Source organism: Perissodus microlepis, chromosome 7 (genome assembly GCF_051167445.1).
Source record: "Perissodus microlepis isolate ML-2025 ecotype Zambia chromosome 7, ASM5116744v1, whole genome shotgun sequence".
In the NCBI taxonomy this organism is placed as follows: Eukaryota; Metazoa; Chordata; class Actinopteri; order Cichliformes; family Cichlidae; genus Perissodus; species Perissodus microlepis.
The window spans coordinates 34,347,409-34,353,747 of NC_140467.1; the positions used below are offsets into that span (position 1 = coordinate 34,347,409).

A 6,339-nucleotide genomic window follows, 5' to 3' on the forward strand; every position below is an offset into this window, starting at 1 on the left:
AGGCTAATTGCTAACTGCAACAACAATACGTCGTTCAAGTGGAACAGCGAAGCGCAAGTACAAAAGCCAAGGCGGTTGTCACATCATTCGAAAGGAATTGTGGGCATTGTAGGCATTCTGGGATCAGCCAATCAGAGCTAGCGGATTTCGTTACTCGGGCATTTTGCCGTAACACGGGCAGAAATATTGCCGTTAAGTGTCTTCGTAACTTGAATTTTTCGTTAAATGGGGTATTCGTAAGTTGGGGTTCCACTGTATATAAATAGAAGTGACTATGAGACAATGTTGCGGCAGCAAGCTAAGCAACCATTATGGTTGGTATAGTGGGGGTTGATCTATGAGCCTCAAGCTCTGGGTAGTGACCGAAAGAATGAGATCTCAAATTCAAGTGAAGGGAAATGAGCTACGCCCAAGTGGTGGCTGGGCTGTCTGTTGGAGATGAGGTGAGGAGCTCAGTCATTCGGGACGGACTCAGAGTACAGCTGCTACTCCTCCACATCGAAAGGACGCCTCCTTAGGTGAGGTATTTCAGGAATGTCCCATGGGGACAAGGTCCTGGGGGAGGCCCAGGACATGCTAGAAGAGTTATGCCTCTCTGCTGGCTTGGGAATGCTTTGGTGTGCCCTCAGATGAGCTGGAGGAGGTGGCCAGGGTGGGTGTCACTACTTAGACTTGGCAACCTGAAATCAGAATGGATGGCTGGAAGAATGGGTGGAGGGTTGGATGGATGGTTTATTTATGTGTAGTGAGCCAGTCAAAATATTACAGACAATGTAGCAGTTTGATTCACTGTACCAGATGTTTTTCTTTTGTTTTTTTACTTTTACCTCTTACTCCACACATTATGCATAATTTCTACATTTAGTGTTGCAAGAAAATTGCATTTCTAATATAATTAGATTTAATTTTTGCAGAGCTAAGAGTTGATCTTTTTACATTAAGAAAACATACATTCACATCCCCACAGCATCTGCTCAGAAAGTGCATTTCATTATATCTTACAACAGAAAAATGAAAAGTGAATTGTATTCTTTCTTCTCTTCTGGACAGATTTGTCTTCAGGTTAGGATGACTTAGAAGTGTGTCCCTGACTCATATCTTCTTTTGTTAAATCTATTCTTGAAATTCTATTGCTGTTGCTTCTATCTAGTGTGCGTAAGGCATTGGTACAAGACTATCAAGAGTGCACTCAAGAAAAACAATAATCTTTTTTTTTTCTTTTTTTGCCTACAACCTAAACTAACATATGCCAACCTTCAAGGAACAAAGACCTCCATTCAAATGATGTTAACATATGGAAGAAATATAGTGTCATCAGAATTCAAGTATTTTTAGACATTGAATTTATAACACTGAATTTTTATCCTCCAAATTTCCCTGCAAAAAATTCACCTGCAAAAATTTGCCTGCAAAAAATTCACCTGCAAAAATTCGCCTGCAAAAATTCAACTGCAAAAGTGGTGAACTTGAATGACCCAAGCCAGAGCAATCAGCACTAGATCGAGTCGAGCGGCTCTCAGCCAATTAAATTACGCTGTTTGATCACATGACACCGTTAGCCAGCAGTGTGTCTCCTAAAAGAGAGCTGTTTAAAGGTGAGTGATTAAGTGTTTCTCCTAAATAGAGATCATTACAGAACGCCTAGTCCTACTTAAAATCCCATTTATTTTTATTTTATTTTATCATCTACTCGAACTAAGGAAAACGTTTGACTAACTCAAAGACAATTTCCACGCCTCCCCTGCCTGTCTGCAGAGGCAGTTTTGAATTTAGGAGCAGCAAGATGGAAGCAGCAAACCCTGGCGATTCTCCGGTAAGTATATTGTTTTTTATCTTCAAGTTTGTCTTTTGAAACGTTAATTTTATTTAAATCCGTTGCTCACGTATAAAGTACACAGACGGGGTCTTTGCTCAACTCGTCTGAGGCGTGTCTCACTAAGCGCTACATGCTAGCATCCTGCTAACCGAGCTACCCTTTACATGCTGTGCTTTAGAAAATAGGATACTCGTTAAAAAAAAATACTCCGCAGATATTGATAGATAGACGAACACTGCAAATATAATGTTGGAAACGAGAACGGCCTTTGGTGAAGGGGTAAAATACACCATGAATAAAGCCATAGAGTGAATGGCTGCCATGGTTGCAGAACGGCCTGATTTAATGACAAGAAAGGGGAAGAGTGAGGTGAAGTGAACCAAAGCCACAAAACACGGTCAGACAAGGCGGCAAAAGGGCAGTGATCTGTCCGTCAGTATGAAGTTGGTGTGTGCTTTGGTGAACAAAAACTCCAGACCGGTAGCAGGAAGATGGGAGACTCGTGTTTCACTGGAATAGTGGTGAATTAAAACATCCTTTGTTGGGGACATTTAGGTGTAAATGCATCCATACAGGCAAGACAGAGGCAGACCAGACAGTGAAGAAAACAAGGCAAACATTAGAAATATTAAAACGGAAATATAGGATTAATATAACATACAATTAGGGAAAATGTAAGGAACACAATGTAAATGATATTGTAAAGTCATTAAAACAGCATACTCTGATTAAAAGAAACATGTAATTGGGTAGAATAATAATAATAATAATAATAATAATAATAATAATAATAATAATAATAATATTAAAAAACATGTACAAGATGGGTATGTATACTTGTACCCAGAATTTAACAACTATAAAGTTGTAGCATGCCAGTACCTTACCCCATCCACTATATCCACACTTTCAGAAAAGGATATGGTCAATATCTTTACAAATACTATCTAAACTTAAACGGGATATTCCCTCTGCTTCTTCTACTTCTCGTATACACCCTCAGGGTTTGTGATCAGCCAGCGGCTGATATGATCATTAATCCTGTAAAATAATATTCTTTCGGTTTATGAATCTGTTTGCATGGATTTCCTAATCCGTTTCCACTGTTAGCAGAAGTTGTGCATGCAGTTTTGGTGTGCTGCTCTCCAAGACTACAAGCTGCGTTAAAGTTGGAAGTAACTGGCTGATGTTCCACTGTTGAAGATCAGCTGTGCCCATTTGTTGCACATTGTGGGAATGGAGAAGTTGAGGCCCTTGCAGGCTACCCACAATTTCCCCAAACTGAGCGATTATACATCTTGCTTCCATATTTGTATCTTGTGTCACTAAAAATACATTTTATTTTAATTTTATACATTGATTAATGACCTGCAGAATCTCCTCATCATATTAAGTGATTCATAATTGTCACTTTATGCTTTCTCCATCTCTAAAGTGATGACATCCTTGCATTACATACTTTAGGTTCATTTTCTGCAGGCAGGTTTCTGACAGAACAGGCAGATTTACACTATAACATGCAGCGTTCTATAGATGGACACATAAAGAAATGAAAAATTACATGTATGTGCTAACTTTCTAAACACTTTGTTACATTAATGATTAAGTAGATAAAACACATTTATGTCAGCCTTGGCTCATAGTTCTTGTCTTTAAATTAACTTTGTGTGTGTTTCAGGTCCTGCACTCTCAAAGACTGAATGAACCAGCATTGCAGCCATGGGTCACTGTGAGCATCACAGGGAAGGTTGAAGCCGCCCATTGCACCTGTAAGGCCGGAGTCGTGGAGACCTGCACCCACGTCACTGCTCTTCTGTTTAATGTAGAAGCAACAGTGTTGATCTGTGGCACAAGGACTGTTACAGATGAACCTGCATACTGGGTTTTGCTGGGTAATATGACCAAGATACAGCCAGAGGTTGGCCATAAGATAGACTTCTCTTCAGCTGCCCCAAAAAAGGCTCTTGATCAAAACAAACAGACCATCTGTACTGACAGGTAAAAGGAGCCGTCCTCAAAAAAGAAAAATCCCACCTGCTACTGTGGAAGAGTTGTCACTGCTATAATGCCATAATGTTTTATCTAGGGGTCTAGATTTATGCCTGTAGTACACTGCTGTGTAAATAATTTGCATTTACTGAGTATCACTGTTCAAAAATTGAATAAAGAAACAAACTAGTTTTTGCCTCTTTTTTTTTTATTAAAACCACTTTATAGAACATCACATCAGTTACAATGTAGAATCCATGTCACTGGAGCATTTTGATTCAATAAACAGTAAAAAGGTGAGCTGTGAAGACCAAGGACAAGTGCAGTTCACAGGTTTTCTAAGGAATCCCAGAAGATTGCATGGTGTCATTGCCCAGCAGTTGTTCGCAGGACATATGGACTCAACCTCAACAATCCCTCACACTGAGCAGCATGAAGTGACAGTGCAGAGGAAAAACTCCCCTTTAACAAGAAGAAACCTCCAGCAGAACCAGAACCCGGTTCAGTACCAGCAGCCATCTGGGTTTGGAGGAGAGAGAGACACAGAACTACCAAAAGTATATTTTTTTTTATGTGATTGACTGTTGTTGTAATTCAAGCCCTGAGTGTAGAGCAGGAAAGATATAAAGTTGCATCCTAAATTCCATGCTCATGCAGAGTGTTTAGTTTATGACTTTTTCACCTGGTCATTTCTTGATGAACGGATGGTCTTTCAGGGTTGACCAAGCTGGTACCTTGACTCGGTTCTCTGCAAGATGTTGCAACAAACAAAATCATATGGAGACAATATTGGACACAAAATATATAACAATTTAGTTAAATGTAGCATTAACTCATAAGTCTTGCTAAAGTAAACCTTGTATTCTGATTCATCACAGCAGCAGTTCAGTTGGATGATGTCAGCAACTGCAGCAAGTGTCTTGCTGACTGAATAATTTCATCTTGCATAATCTGAAACAAACACATAAAGACAGAAACAATTTATAAATTAACGTTCGATAAAATCTAAGGATTAATCATTTATTAGATACCAATATGAATATGTCTACCATAAAACTTGTGTGGAGCGAAGTTACATTCAATCAAGATGGTCTGGCATGCTACAACTTTATAGTTGTTAAATTCTGGGTACAAGTATACATACCCATCTTGTACATGTTTTTTATTATTATTATTATTATTCTACCCAATTACATGTTTCTTTTAATCAGAGTATGCTGTTTTAATGACTTTACAATATCATTTACATTGTGTTCCTTACATTTTCCCTAATTGTATGTTATATTAATCCTATATTTCCGTTTTAATATTTCTAATGTTTGCCTTGTTTTCTTCACTGTCTGGTCTGCCTCTGTCTTGACTGTATGGATGCATTTACACCTAAATGTCCCCAACAAAGGATGTTTTAATTCACCACTATTCCAGTGAAACACGAGTCTCCCATCTTCCTGCTACCGGTCTGGAGTTTTTGTTCACCAAAGCACACACCAACTTCATACTGACGGACAGATCACTGCCCTTTTGCCGCCTTGTCTGACCGTGTTTTGTGGCTTTGGTTCACTTCACCTCACTCTTCCCCTTTCTTGTCATTAAATCAGGCCGTTCTGCAACCATGGCAGCCATTCACTCTATGGCTTTATTCATGGTGTATTTTACCCCTTCACCAAAGGCCGTTCTCGTTTCCAACATTATATTTGCAGTGTTCGTCTATCTATCAATATCTGCGGAGTATTTTTTTTTAACGAGTATCCTATTTTCTAAAGCACAGCATGTAAAGGGTAGCTCGGTTAGCAGGATGCTAGCATGTAGCGCTTAGTGAGACACGCCTCAGACGAGTTGAGCAAAGACCCCGTCTGTGTACTTTATACGTGAGCAACGGATTTAAATAAAATTAACGTTTCAAAAGACAAACTTGAAGATAAAAAACAATATACTTACCGGAGAATCGCCAGGGTTTGCTGCTTCCATCTTGCTGCTCCTAAATTCAAAACTGCCTCTGCAGACAGGCAGGGGAGGCGTGGAAATTGTCTTTGAGTTAGTCAAACGTTTTCCTTAGTTCGAGTAGATGATAAAATAAAATAAAAATAAATGGGATTTTAAGTAGGACTAGGCGTTCTGTAATGATCTCTATTTAGGAGAAACACTTAATCACTCACCTTTAAACAGCTCTCTTTTAGGAGACACACTGCTGGCTAACGGTGTCATGTGATCAAACAGCGTAATTTAATTGGCTGAGAGCCGCTCGACTCGATCTAGTGCTGATTGCTCTGGCTTGGGTCATTCAAGTTCACCACTTTTGCAGTTGAATTTTTGCAGTTGAATTTTTGCAGGCGAATTTTTGCAGGTGAATTTTTTGCAGGCGAATTTTTGCAGGTGAATTTTTTGCAGGGAAATTTGGAGGATAAAAATTCAGTGTTATAAATTCAATGTCTAAAAATACTTGAATTCTGATGACACTATATTTCTTCCATATTAACACAGCATAACAAAACAAGGACTTTATCCATGACTGCCGTCATTACCTTAACTCTAAT

At 39.0% G+C, this 6,339-nt stretch overlaps 1 long non-coding RNA gene across 3 annotated transcripts; it reads right to left on the reverse strand.

Annotated features, from left to right (window-relative positions):
- Positions 1–4,006: 4,006 nt before the first annotated feature.
- LOC146383499 (uncharacterized) lies at positions 4,007–6,091 on the reverse strand. 3 transcript variants are annotated; one of them, XR_014800613.1, is made up of 4 exons: positions 5,962–6,091; positions 5,744–5,801; positions 4,662–4,756; positions 4,007–4,553 (listed from the first exon to the last, which is right to left on the reverse strand). It is a non-coding gene; the product is annotated as an uncharacterized LOC146383499 (long non-coding RNA). The 3 variants fall into 3 exon arrangements; XR_014800614.1 differs by lacking the exon at positions 5,962–6,091 and having other exon boundaries at positions 4,007–4,324; positions 4,488–4,553; positions 5,744–5,944; XR_014800612.1 differs by lacking the exon at positions 5,962–6,091 and having other exon boundaries at positions 5,744–5,944.
- Between the last annotated feature and the right edge of the window lie 248 nt (positions 6,092–6,339).